General features: G+C 46.3%; 8 non-coding genes across 8 annotated transcripts; all 8 read right to left on the bottom strand.

Moving 5' to 3' along the window:
* Positions 1-799: 799 nt before the first annotated feature.
* Positions 800-990, bottom strand: LOC142252424 (U2 spliceosomal RNA). The gene has a single exon (XR_012725802.1). It is a non-coding gene; the product is annotated as a U2 spliceosomal RNA (small nuclear RNA).
* A 1,388-nt stretch (positions 991-2,378) lies between these two features.
* On the bottom strand, positions 2,379-2,569 carry LOC142252766 (U2 spliceosomal RNA). Its single transcript, XR_012726133.1, has one exon. It is a non-coding gene; the product is annotated as a U2 spliceosomal RNA (small nuclear RNA).
* A 1,388-nt stretch (positions 2,570-3,957) lies between these two features.
* LOC142252767 (U2 spliceosomal RNA) lies at positions 3,958-4,148 on the bottom strand. The gene has a single exon (XR_012726134.1). It is a non-coding gene; the product is annotated as a U2 spliceosomal RNA (small nuclear RNA).
* A 1,388-nt stretch (positions 4,149-5,536) lies between these two features.
* On the bottom strand, positions 5,537-5,727 carry LOC142252768 (U2 spliceosomal RNA). Its single transcript, XR_012726135.1, has one exon. It is a non-coding gene; the product is annotated as a U2 spliceosomal RNA (small nuclear RNA).
* A 1,388-nt stretch (positions 5,728-7,115) lies between these two features.
* On the bottom strand, positions 7,116-7,306 carry LOC142252769 (U2 spliceosomal RNA). Its single transcript, XR_012726136.1, has one exon. It is a non-coding gene; the product is annotated as a U2 spliceosomal RNA (small nuclear RNA).
* Positions 7,307-8,694: 1,388 nt separating this feature from the next.
* On the bottom strand, positions 8,695-8,885 carry LOC142252770 (U2 spliceosomal RNA). Its single transcript, XR_012726137.1, has one exon. It is a non-coding gene; the product is annotated as a U2 spliceosomal RNA (small nuclear RNA).
* A 1,388-nt stretch (positions 8,886-10,273) lies between these two features.
* On the bottom strand, positions 10,274-10,464 carry LOC142252771 (U2 spliceosomal RNA). Its single transcript, XR_012726138.1, has one exon. It is a non-coding gene; the product is annotated as a U2 spliceosomal RNA (small nuclear RNA).
* A 1,388-nt stretch (positions 10,465-11,852) lies between these two features.
* On the bottom strand, positions 11,853-12,043 carry LOC142252772 (U2 spliceosomal RNA). Its single transcript, XR_012726139.1, has one exon. It is a non-coding gene; the product is annotated as a U2 spliceosomal RNA (small nuclear RNA).
* Positions 12,044-13,258: the final 1,215 nt, after the last annotated feature.

Raw genomic sequence — 13,258 nt, forward strand, 5'->3', positions numbered from 1 at the left:
CCGTCTCTTCATGTTGTGCACAGTTCAAACGGAAAATACATCAACAGGCAGACTACAGAAAAACTTACTATCAAAGGTTAGAGGGGGGCTTTCTCAGAGGGCTTTTTACAGTTTTTCTATTCCCAATTAGCCGTTTAAGTGTACTTATTGAAAGTAGTAATTCTTTCATAGGCCGCCCTTTCTTAGTATTTGACGTTCCTTATATTGCGGTATGAGGCTTTGCAGCAGGTTGCAAACATTCATCACCCATGACTGTCCCCAATTGAGCTCAGAAGCTCAATGTCTATCATGACCTCTCTTTTAGAATGTCCAAGAGCAAGCAAACTATTCCTCCAGGAGAGGGCGCCAACAGACTACTAAAGAGATCATCATTACTCAAAGAAAACCCCAAAAACCAATGCATGATAGGAATAAACAGGTAACTTTCTTTGGAGTGGAAGCGGAGAGATCGCACCAGATGCCAATTCTAGATCTTATCACACCTGTGGTCACTGCAGCAGCAGGTGAATCCACTTTGTCCAAAAGGGATCTATTCCATTCAATTGCAAATGATCTAGATAAGACAGAGAACTGCAGCACGGGACATAGCCGAGTTGGTCAGGTTGAGTGGTGATGAGTTTGCTATTTGGATGAATAAAGAAAGTCAAAAGTGTGAAAGATAAAAAACAAAAGGAGGAAGTGTGAAAAGTGAATGGGCCAAATTGAGGTGCATATGAAGACGTATGCTTTCTTCCAATTCATTAAACCGGGCTAATATGAATCAGGTGAATTGAGTTCTGCTTTTGGAAACTGGGTTAAGAAGGGGTGCACCGTTCCTGGAGGTACTGCAATACCAGGTCAATGCGTGGAGTGGACAGAGCAAGCTCTTTTTCCATCTCCCTGTTCTAAAAATCCATTTAATATATGGTCCCCAGATAGGGGACGTATCAGATATTAAACTGATAAGAACAGATACTACACTTGATCTTAGCCAAAAGGCCGAGAAGCGATAACCAGAATTGGTTTGGGCCTCGAGTGGCACCCTGGCCTATGCCGGACACATCTTAGGGAGAGAGAGCGAGAGGGAGACAAACCCACGCCTACAGAAGACATTTTGTCACCCAAGCCAACCCTTGAAAAGGCTGCTTTGCAGAGCAAAAACAAGAAGAATGGTGCGTTTTGCAGCCGCCGCCCCCCACTGCAATGAATCTGAATAACTCCTCCTTTAGGGCGCAAGCAACTCCCCTCCCCCTTGCAGTCTTTCCAATTCACGATACAAAAAGACGGACAGGACAGGTTGCCTGACTTTCCGTCACTGCCACCCTTTGCCATCCTTACCCGTAGAAAGCCCTTTCATCATCCCCAAACCCTAATCTTTTCCCTTTCCTTCCCAGCCCCCAAACCCTGCCCTCTGTACCCTTCTCACCACCCGCATCCCTTCTCCTGTCATCCCCCTACCACCCGGGAAAAAAAGAGCTTGCCCCCTCCTTACACTAGCCCACCCTCCCACCCAAAGAACAACTTCTGCTGCGCAGCTTGTTTTCTAGGCAGCAGCGCTATTGTGATGTCAGCGGGGGCATTGTGACAAGCCGCCAGTGTTCCGTCTCTTCATGTTGTGCACAGTTCAAACGGAAAATACATCAACAGGCAGACTACAGAAAAACTTACTATCAAAGGTTAGAGGGGGGCTTTCTCAGAGGGCTTTTTACAGTTTTTCTATTCCCAATTAGCCGTTTAAGTGTACTTATTGAAAGTAGTAATTCTTTCATAGGCCGCCCTTTCTTAGTATTTGACGTTCCTTATATTGCGGTATGAGGCTTTGCAGCAGGTTGCAAACATTCATCACCCATGACTGTCCCCAATTGAGCTCAGAAGCTCAATGTCTATCATGACCTCTCTTTTAGAATGTCCAAGAGCAAGCAAACTATTCCTCCAGGAGAGGGCGCCAACAGACTACTAAAGAGATCATCATTACTCAAAGAAAACCCCAAAAACCAATGCATGATAGGAATAAACAGGTAACTTTCTTTGGAGTGGAAGCGGAGAGATCGCACCAGATGCCAATTCTAGATCTTATCACACCTGTGGTCACTGCAGCAGCAGGTGAATCCACTTTGTCCAAAAGGGATCTATTCCATTCAATTGCAAATGATCTAGATAAGACAGAGAACTGCAGCACGGGACATAGCCGAGTTGGTCAGGTTGAGTGGTGATGAGTTTGCTATTTGGATGAATAAAGAAAGTCAAAAGTGTGAAAGATAAAAAACAAAAGGAGGAAGTGTGAAAAGTGAATGGGCCAAATTGAGGTGCATATGAAGACGTATGCTTTCTTCCAATTCATTAAACCGGGCTAATATGAATCAGGTGAATTGAGTTCTGCTTTTGGAAACTGGGTTAAGAAGGGGTGCACCGGTCCTGGAGGTACTGCAATACCAGGTCAATGCGTGGAGTGGACAGAGCAAGCTCTTTTTCCATCTCCCTGTTCTAAAAATCCATTTAATATATGGTCCCCAGATAGGGGACGTATCAGATATTAAACTGATAAGAACAGATACTACACTTGATCTTAGCCAAAAGGCCGAGAAGCGATAACCAGAATTGGTTTGGGCCTCGAATGGCACCCTGGCCTATGCCGGACACATCTTAGGGAGAGAGAGCGAGAGGGAGACAAACCCACGCCTACAGAAGACATTTTGTCACCCAAGCCAACCCTTGAAAAGGCTGCTTTGCAGAGCAAAAACAAGAAGAATGGTGCGTTTTGCAGCCGCCGCCCCCCACTGCAATGAATCTGAATAACTCCTCCTTTAGGGCGCAAGCAACTCCCCTCCCCCTTGCAGTCTTTCCAATTCACGATACAAAAAGACGGACAGGACAGGTTGCCTGACTTTCCGTCACTGCCACCCTTTGCCATCCTTACCCGTAGAAAGCCCTTTCATCATCCCCAAACCCTAATCTTTTCCCTTTCCTTCCCAGCCCCCAAACCCTGCCCTCTGTACCCTTCTCACCACCCGCATCCCTTCTCCTGTCATCCCCCTACCACCCGGGAAAAAAAGAGCTTGCCCCCTCCTTACACTAGCCCACCCTCCCACCCAAAGAACAACTTCTGCTGCGCAGCTTGTTTTCTAGGCAGCAGCGCTATTGTGATGTCAGCGGGGGCATTGTGACAAGCCGCCAGTGTTCCGTCTCTTCATGTTGTGCACAGTTCAAACGGAAAATATATCAACAGGCAGACTACAGAAAAACTTACTATCAAAGGTTAGAGGGGGGCTTTCTCAGAGGGCTTTTTACAGTTTTTCTATTCCCAATTAGCCGTTTAAGTGTACTTATTGAAAGTAGTAATTCTTTCATAGGCCGCCCTTTCTTAGTATTTGACGTTCCTTATATTGCGGTATGAGGCTTTGCAGCAGGTTGCAAACATTCATCACCCATGACTGTCCCCAATTGAGCTCAGAAGCTCAATGTCTATCATGACCTCTCTTTTAGAATGTCCAAGAGCAAGCAAACTATTCCTCCAGGAGAGGGCGCCAACAGACTACTAAAGAGATCATCATTACTCAAAGAAAACCCCAAAAACCAATGCATGATAGGAATAAACAGGTAACTTTCTTTGGAGTGGAAGCGGAGAGATCGCACCAGATGCCAATTCTAGATCTTATCACACCTGTGGTCACTGCAGCAGCAGGTGAATCCACTTTGTCCAAAAGGGATCTATTCCATTCAATTGCAAATGATCTAGATAAGACAGAGAACTGCAGCACGGGACATAGCCGAGTTGGTCAGGTTGAGTGGTGATGAGTTTGCTATTTGGATGAATAAAGAAAGTCAAAAGTGTGAAAGATAAAAAACAAAAGGAGGAAGTGTGAAAAGTGAATGGGCCAAATTGAGGTGCATATGAAGACGTATGCTTTCTTCCAATTCATTAAACCGGGCTAATATGAATCAGGTGAATTGAGTTCTGCTTTTGGAAACTGGGTTAAGAAGGGGTGCACCGGTCCTGGAGGTACTGCAATACCAGGTCAATGCGTGGAGTGGACAGAGCAAGCTCTTTTTCCATCTCCCTGTTCTAAAAATCCATTTAATATATGGTCCCCAGATAGGGGACGTATCAGATATTAAACTGATAAGAACAGATACTACACTTGATCTTAGCCAAAAGGCCGAGAAGCGATAACCAGAATTGGTTTGGGCCTCGAGTGGCACCCTGGCCTATGCCGGACACATCTTAGGGAGAGAGAGCGAGAGGGAGACAAACCCACGCCTACAGAAGACATTTTGTCACCCAAGCCAACCCTTGAAAAGGCTGCTTTGCAGAGCAAAAACAAGAAGAATGGTGCGTTTTGCAGCCGCCGCCCCCCACTGCAATGAATCTGAATAACTCCTCCTTTAGGGCGCAAGCAACTCCCCTCCCCCTTGCAGTCTTTCCAATTCACGATACAAAAAGACGGACAGGACAGGTTGCCTGACTTTCCGTCACTGCCACCCTTTGCCATCCTTACCCGTAGAAAGCCCTTTCATCATCCCCAAACCCTAATCTTTTCCCTTTCCTTCCCAGCCCCCAAACCCTGCCCTCTGTACCCTTCTCACCACCCGCATCCCTTCTCCTGTCATCCCCCTACCACCCGGGAAAAAAAGAGCTTGCCCCCTCCTTACACTAGCCCACCCTCCCACCCAAAGAACAACTTCTGCTGCGCAGCTTGTTTTCTAGGCAGCAGCGCTATTGTGATGTCAGCGGGGGCATTGTGACAAGCCGCCAGTGTTCCGTCTCTTCATGTTGTGCACAGTTCAAACGGAAAATACATCAACAGGCAGACTACAGAAAAACTTACTATCAAAGGTTAGAGGGGGGCTTTCTCAGAGGGCTTTTTACAGTTTTTCTATTCCCAATTAGCCGTTTAAGTGTACTTATTGAAAGTAGTAATTCTTTCATAGGCCGCCCTTTCTTAGTATTTGACGTTCCTTATATTGCGGTATGAGGCTTTGCAGCAGGTTGCAAACATTCATCACCCATGACTGTCCCCAATTGAGCTCAGAAGCTCAATGTCTATCATGACCTCTCTTTTAGAATGTCCAAGAGCAAGCAAACTATTCCTCCAGGAGAGGGCGCCAACAGACTACTAAAGAGATCATCATTACTCAAAGAAAACCCCAAAAACCAATGCATGATAGGAATAAACAGGTAACTTTCTTTGGAGTGGAAGCGGAGAGATCGCACCAGATGCCAATTCTAGATCTTATCACACCTGTGGTCACTGCAGCAGCAGGTGAATCCACTTTGTCCAAAAGGGATCTATTCCATTCAATTGCAAATGATCTAGATAAGACAGAGAACTGCAGCACGGGACATAGCCGAGTTGGTCAGGTTGAGTGGTGATGAGTTTGCTATTTGGATGAATAAAGAAAGTCAAAAGTGTGAAAGATAAAAAACAAAAGGAGGAAGTGTGAAAAGTGAATGGGCCAAATTGAGGTGCATATGAAGACGTATGCTTTCTTCCAATTCATTAAACCGGGCTAATATGAATCAGGTGAATTGAGTTCTGCTTTTGGAAACTGGGTTAAGAAGGGGTGCACCGGTCCTGGAGGTACTGCAATACCAGGTCAATGCGTGGAGTGGACAGAGCAAGCTCTTTTTCCATCTCCCTGTTCTAAAAATCCATTTAATATATGGTCCCCAGATAGGGGACGTATCAGATATTAAACTGATAAGAACAGATACTACACTTGATCTTAGCCAAAAGGCCGAGAAGCGATAACCAGAATTGGTTTGGGCCTCGAGTGGCACCCTGGCCTATGCCGGACACATCTTAGGGAGAGAGAGCGAGAGGGAGACAAACCCACGCCTACAGAAGACATTTTGTCACCCAAGCCAACCCTTGAAAAGGCTGCTTTGCAGAGCAAAAACAAGAAGAATGGTGCGTTTTGCAGCCGCCGCCCCCCACTGCAATGAATCTGAATAACTCCTCCTTTAGGGCGCAAGCAACTCCCCTCCCCCTTGCAGTCTTTCCAATTCACGATACAAAAAGACGGACAGGACAGGTTGCCTGACTTTCCGTCACTGCCACCCTTTGCCATCCTTACCCGTAGAAAGCCCTTTCATCATCCCCAAACCCTAATCTTTTCCCTTTCCTTCCCAGCCCCCAAACCCTGCCCTCTGTACCCTTCTCACCACCCGCATCCCTTCTCCTGTCATCCCCCTACCACCCGGGAAAAAAAGAGCTTGCCCCCTCCTTACACTAGCCCACCCTCCCACCCAAAGAACAACTTCTGCTGCGCAGCTTGTTTTCTAGGCAGCAGCGCTATTGTGATGTCAGCGGGGGCATTGTGACAAGCCGCCAGTGTTCCGTCTCTTCATGTTGTGCACAGTTCAAACGGAAAATACATCAACAGGCAGACTACAGAAAAACTTACTATCAAAGGTTAGAGGGGGGCTTTCTCAGAGGGCTTTTTACAGTTTTTCTATTCCCAATTAGCCGTTTAAGTGTACTTATTGAAAGTAGTAATTCTTTCATAGGCCGCCCTTTCTTAGTATTTGACGTTCCTTATATTGCGGTATGAGGCTTTGCAGCAGGTTGCAAACATTCATCACCCATGACTGTCCCCAATTGAGCTCAGAAGCTCAATGTCTATCATGACCTCTCTTTTAGAATGTCCAAGAGCAAGCAAACTATTCCTCCAGGAGAGGGCGCCAACAGACTACTAAAGAGATCATCATTACTCAAAGAAAACCCCAAAAACCAATGCATGATAGGAATAAACAGGTAACTTTCTTTGGAGTGGAAGCGGAGAGATCGCACCAGATGCCAATTCTAGATCTTATCACACCTGTGGTCACTGCAGCAGCAGGTGAATCCACTTTGTCCAAAAGGGATCTATTCCATTCAATTGCAAATGATCTAGATAAGACAGAGAACTGCAGCACGGGACATAGCCGAGTTGGTCAGGTTGAGTGGTGATGAGTTTGCTATTTGGATGAATAAAGAAAGTCAAAAGTGTGAAAGATAAAAAACAAAAGGAGGAAGTGTGAAAAGTGAATGGGCCAAATTGAGGTGCATATGAAGACGTATGCTTTCTTCCAATTCATTAAACCGGGCTAATATGAATCAGGTGAATTGAGTTCTGCTTTTGGAAACTGGGTTAAGAAGGGGTGCACCGGTCCTGGAGGTACTGCAATACCAGGTCAATGCGTGGAGTGGACAGAGCAAGCTCTTTTTCCATCTCCCTGTTCTAAAAATCCATTTAATATATGGTCCCCAGATAGGGGACGTATCAGATATTAAACTGATAAGAACAGATACTACACTTGATCTTAGCCAAAAGGCCGAGAAGCGATAACCAGAATTGGTTTGGGCCTCGAGTGGCACCCTGGCCTATGCCGGACACATCTTAGGGAGAGAGAGCGAGAGGGAGACAAACCCACGCCTACAGAAGACATTTTGTCACCCAAGCCAACCCTTGAAAAGGCTGCTTTGCAGAGCAAAAACAAGAAGAATGGTGCGTTTTGCAGCCGCCGCCCCCCACTGCAATGAATCTGAATAACTCCTCCTTTAGGGCGCAAGCAACTCCCCTCCCCCTTGCAGTCTTTCCAATTCACGATACAAAAAGACGGACAGGACAGGTTGCCTGACTTTCCGTCACTGCCACCCTTTGCCATCCTTACCCGTAGAAAGCCCTTTCATCATCCCCAAACCCTAATCTTTTCCCTTTCCTTCCCAGCCCCCAAACCCTGCCCTCTGTACCCTTCTCACCACCCGCATCCCTTCTCCTGTCATCCCCCTACCACCCGGGAAAAAAAGAGCTTGCCCCCTCCTTACACTAGCCCACCCTCCCACCCAAAGAACAACTTCTGCTGCGCAGCTTGTTTTCTAGGCAGCAGCGCTATTGTGATGTCAGCGGGGGCATTGTGACAAGCCGCCAGTGTTCCGTCTCTTCATGTTGTGCACAGTTCAAACGGAAAATACATCAACAGGCAGACTACAGAAAAACTTACTATCAAAGGTTAGAGGGGGGCTTTCTCAGAGGGCTTTTTACAGTTTTTCTATTCCCAATTAGCCGTTTAAGTGTACTTATTGAAAGTAGTAATTCTTTCATAGGCCGCCCTTTCTTAGTATTTGACGTTCCTTATATTGCGGTATGAGGCTTTGCAGCAGGTTGCAAACATTCATCACCCATGACTGTCCCCAATTGAGCTCAGAAGCTCAATGTCTATCATGACCTCTCTTTTAGAATGTCCAAGAGCAAGCAAACTATTCCTCCAGGAGAGGGCGCCAACAGACTACTAAAGAGATCATCATTACTCAAAGAAAACCCCAAAAACCAATGCATGATAGGAATAAACAGGTAACTTTCTTTGGAGTGGAAGCGGAGAGATCGCACCAGATGCCAATTCTAGATCTTATCACACCTGTGGTCACTGCAGCAGCAGGTGAATCCACTTTGTCCAAAAGGGATCTATTCCATTCAATTGCAAATGATCTAGATAAGACAGAGAACTGCAGCACGGGACATAGCCGAGTTGGTCAGGTTGAGTGGTGATGAGTTTGCTATTTGGATGAATAAAGAAAGTCAAAAGTGTGAAAGATAAAAAACAAAAGGAGGAAGTGTGAAAAGTGAATGGGCCAAATTGAGGTGCATATGAAGACGTATGCTTTCTTCCAATTCATTAAACCGGGCTAATATGAATCAGGTGAATTGAGTTCTGCTTTTGGAAACTGGGTTAAGAAGGGGTGCACCGGTCCTGGAGGTACTGCAATACCAGGTCAATGCGTGGAGTGGACAGAGCAAGCTCTTTTTCCATCTCCCTGTTCTAAAAATCCATTTAATATATGGTCCCCAGATAGGGGACGTATCAGATATTAAACTGATAAGAACAGATACTACACTTGATCTTAGCCAAAAGGCCGAGAAGCGATAACCAGAATTGGTTTGGGCCTCGAGTGGCACCCTGGCCTATGCCGGACACATCTTAGGGAGAGAGAGCGAGAGGGAGACAAACCCACGCCTACAGAAGACATTTTGTCACCCAAGCCAACCCTTGAAAAGGCTGCTTTGCAGAGCAAAAACAAGAAGAATGGTGCGTTTTGCAGCCGCCGCCCCCCACTGCAATGAATCTGAATAACTCCTCCTTTAGGGCGCAAGCAACTCCCCTCCCCCTTGCAGTCTTTCCAATTCACGATACAAAAAGACGGACAGGACAGGTTGCCTGACTTTCCGTCACTGCCACCCTTTGCCGTCCTTACCCGTAGAAAGCCCTTTCATCATCCCCAAACCCTAATCTTTTCCCTTTCCTTCCCAGCCCCCAAACCCTGCCCTCTGTACCCTTCTCACCACCCGCATCCCTTCTCCTGTCATCCCCCTACCACCCGGGAAAAAAAGAGCTTGCCCCCTCCTTACACTAGCCCACCCTCCCACCCAAAGAACAACTTCTGCTGCGCAGCTTGTTTTCTAGGCAGCAGCGCTATTGTGATGTCAGCGGGGGCATTGTGACAAGCCGCCAGTGTTCCGTCTCTTCATGTTGTGCACAGTTCAAACGGAAAATACATCAACAGGCAGACTACAGAAAAACTTACTATCAAAGGTTAGAGGGGGGCTTTCTCAGAGGGCTTTTTACAGTTTTTCTATTCCCAATTAGCCGTTTAAGTGTACTTATTGAAAGTAGTAATTCTTTCATAGGCCGCCCTTTCTTAGTATTTGACGTTCCTTATATTGCGGTATGAGGCTTTGCAGCAGGTTGCAAACATTCATCACCCATGACTGTCCCCAATTGAGCTCAGAAGCTCAATGTCTATCATGACCTCTCTTTTAGAATGTCCAAGAGCAAGCAAACTATTCCTCCAGGAGAGGGCGCCAACAGACTACTAAAGAGATCATCATTACTCAAAGAAAACCCCAAAAACCAATGCATGATAGGAATAAACAGGTAACTTTCTTTGGAGTGGAAGCGGAGAGATCGCACCAGATGCCAATTCTAGATCTTATCACACCTGTGGTCACTGCAGCAGCAGGTGAATCCACTTTGTCCAAAAGGGATCTATTCCATTCAATTGCAAATGATCTAGATAAGACAGAGAACTGCAGCACGGGACATAGCCGAGTTGGTCAGGTTGAGTGGTGATGAGTTTGCTATTTGGATGAATAAAGAAAGTCAAAAGTGTGAAAGATAAAAAACAAAAGGAGGAAGTGTGAAAAGTGAATGGGCCAAATTGAGGTGCATATGAAGACGTATGCTTTCTTCCAATTCATTAAACCGGGCTAATATGAATCAGGTGAATTGAGTTCTGCTTTTGGAAACTGGGTTAAGAAGGGGTGCACCGGTCCTGGAGGTACTGCAATACCAGGTCAATGCGTGGAGTGGACAGAGCAAGCTCTTTTTCCATCTCCCTGTTCTAAAAATCCATTTAATATATGGTCCCCAGATAGGGGACGTATCAGATATTAAACTGATAAGAACAGATACTACACTTGATCTTAGCCAAAAGGCCGAGAAGCGATAACCAGAATTGGTTTGGGCCTCGAGTGGCACCCTGGCCTATGCCGGACACATCTTAGGGAGAGAGAGCGAGAGGGAGACAAACCCACGCCTACAGAAGACATTTTGTCACCCAAGCCAACCCTTGAAAAGGCTGCTTTGCAGAGCAAAAACAAGAAGAATGGTGCGTTTTGCAGCCGCCGCCCCCCACTGCAATGAATCTGAATAACTCCTCCTTTAGGGCGCAAGCAACTCCCCTCCCCCTTGCAGTCTTTCCAATTCACGATACAAAAAGACGGACAGGACAGGTTGCCTGACTTTCCGTCACTGCCACCCTTTGCCATCCTTACCCGTAGAAAGCCCTTTCATCATCCCCAAACCCTAATCTTTTCCCTTTCCTTCCCAGCCCCCAAACCCTGCCCTCTGTACCCTTCTCACCACCCGCATCCCTTCTCCTGTCATCCCCCTACCACCCGGGAAAAAAAGAGCTTGCCCCCTCCTTACACTAGCCCACCCTCCCACCCAAAGAACAACTTCTGCTGCGCAGCTTGTTTTCTAGGCAGCAGCGCTATTGTGATGTCAGCGGGGGCATTGTGACAAGCCGCCAGTGTTCCGTCTCTTCATGTTGTGCACAGTTCAAACGGAAAATACATCAACAGGCAGACTACAGAAAAACTTACTATCAAAGGTTAGAGGGGGGCTTTCTCAGAGGGCTTTTTACAGTTTTTCTATTCCCAATTAGCCGTTTAAGTGTACTTATTGAAAGTAGTAATTCTTTCATAGGCCGCCCTTTCTTAGTATTTGACGTTCCTTATATTGCGGTATGAGGCTTTGCAGCAGGTTGCAAACATTCATCACCCATGACTGTCCCCAATTGAGCTCAGAAGCTCAATGTCTATCATGACCTCTCTTTTAGAATGTCCAAGAGCAAGCAAACTATTCCTCCAGGAGAGGGCGCCAACAGACTACTAAAGAGATCATCATTACTCAAAGAAAACCCCAAAAACCAATGCATGATAGGAATAAACAGGTAACTTTCTTTGGAGTGGAAGCGGAGAGATCGCACCAGATGCCAATTCTAGATCTTATCACACCTGTGGTCACTGCAGCAGCAGGTGAATCCACTTTGTCCAAAAGGGATCTATTCCATTCAATTGCAAATGATCTAGATAAGACAGAGAACTGCAGCACGGGACATAGCCGAGTTGGTCAGGTTGAGTGGTGATGAGTTTGCTATTTGGATGAATAAAGAAAGTCAAAAGTGTGAAAGATAAAAAACAAAAGGAGGAAGTGTGAAAAGTGAATGGGCCAAATTGAGGTGCATATGAAGACGTATGCTTTCTTCCAATTCATTAAACCGGGCTAATATGAATCAGGTGAATTGAGTTCTGCTTTTGGAAACTGGGTTAAGAAGGGGTGCACCGGTCCTGGAGGTACTGCAATACCAGGTCAATGCGTGGAGTGGACAGAGCAAGCTCTTTTTCCATCTCCCTGTTCTAAAAATCCATTTAATATATGGTCCCCAGATAGGGGACGTATCAGATATTAAACTGATAAGAACAGATACTACACTTGATCTTAGCCAAAAGGCCGAGAAGCGATAACCAGAATTGGTTTGGGCCTCGAGTGGCACCCTGGCCTATGCCGGACACATCTTAGGGAGAGAGAGCGAGAGGGAGACAAACCCACGCCTACAGAAGACATTTTGTCACCCAAGCCAACCCTTGAAAAGGCTGCTTTGCAGAGCAAAAACAAGAAGAATGGTGCGTTTTGCAGCCGCCGCCCCCCACTGCAATGAATCTGAATAACTCCTCCTTTAGGGCGCAAGCAACTCCCCTCCCCCTTGCAGTCTTTCCAATTCACGATACAAAAAGACGGACAGGACAGGTTGCCTGACTTTCCGTCACTGCCACCCTTTGCCATCCTTACCCGTAGAAAGCCCTTTCATCATCCCCAAACCCTAATCTTTTCCCTTTCCTTCCCAGCCCCCAAACCCTGCCCTCTGTACCCTTCTCACCACCCGCATCCCTTCTCCTGTCATCCCCCTACCACCCGGGAAAAAAAGAGCTTGCCCCCTCCTTACACTAGCCCACCCTCCCACCCAAAGAACAACTTCTGCTGCGCAGCTTGTTTTCTAGGCAGCAGCGCTATTGTGATGTCAGCGGGGGCATTGTGACAAGCCGCCAGTGTTCCGTCTCTTCATGTTGTGCACAGTTCAAACGGAAAATACATCAACAGGCAGACTACAGAAAAACTTACTATCAAAGGTTAGAGGGGGGCTTTCTCAGAGGGCTTTTTACAGTTTTTCTATTCCTAATTAGCCGTTTAAGTGTACTTATTGAAAGTAGTAATTCTTTCATAGGCCGCCCTTTCTTAGTATTTGACGTTCCTTATATTGCGGTATGAGGCTTTGCAGCAGGTTGCAAACATTCATCACCCATGACTGTCCCCAATTGAGCTCAGAAGCTCAATGTCTATCATGACCTCTCTTTTAGAATGTCCAAGAGCAAGCAAACTATTCCTCCAGGAGAGGGCGCCAACAGACTACTAAAGAGATCATCATTACTCAAAGAAAACCCCAAAAACCAATGCATGATAGGAATAAACAGGTAACTTTCTTTGGAGTGGAAGCGGAGAGATCGCACCAGATGCCAATTCTAGATCTTATCACACCTGTGGTCACTGCAGCAGCAGGTGAATCCACTTTGTCCAAAAGGGATCTATTCCATTCAATTGCAAATGATCTAGATAAGACAGAGAACTGCAGCACGGGACATAGCCGAGTTGGTCAGGTTGAGTGGTGATGAGTTTGCTATT

This window comes from Anomaloglossus baeobatrachus, chromosome 9, assembly GCF_048569485.1.
Source record: "Anomaloglossus baeobatrachus isolate aAnoBae1 chromosome 9, aAnoBae1.hap1, whole genome shotgun sequence".
NCBI lineage: Eukaryota > Metazoa > Chordata > Amphibia > Anura > Aromobatidae > Anomaloglossus > Anomaloglossus baeobatrachus.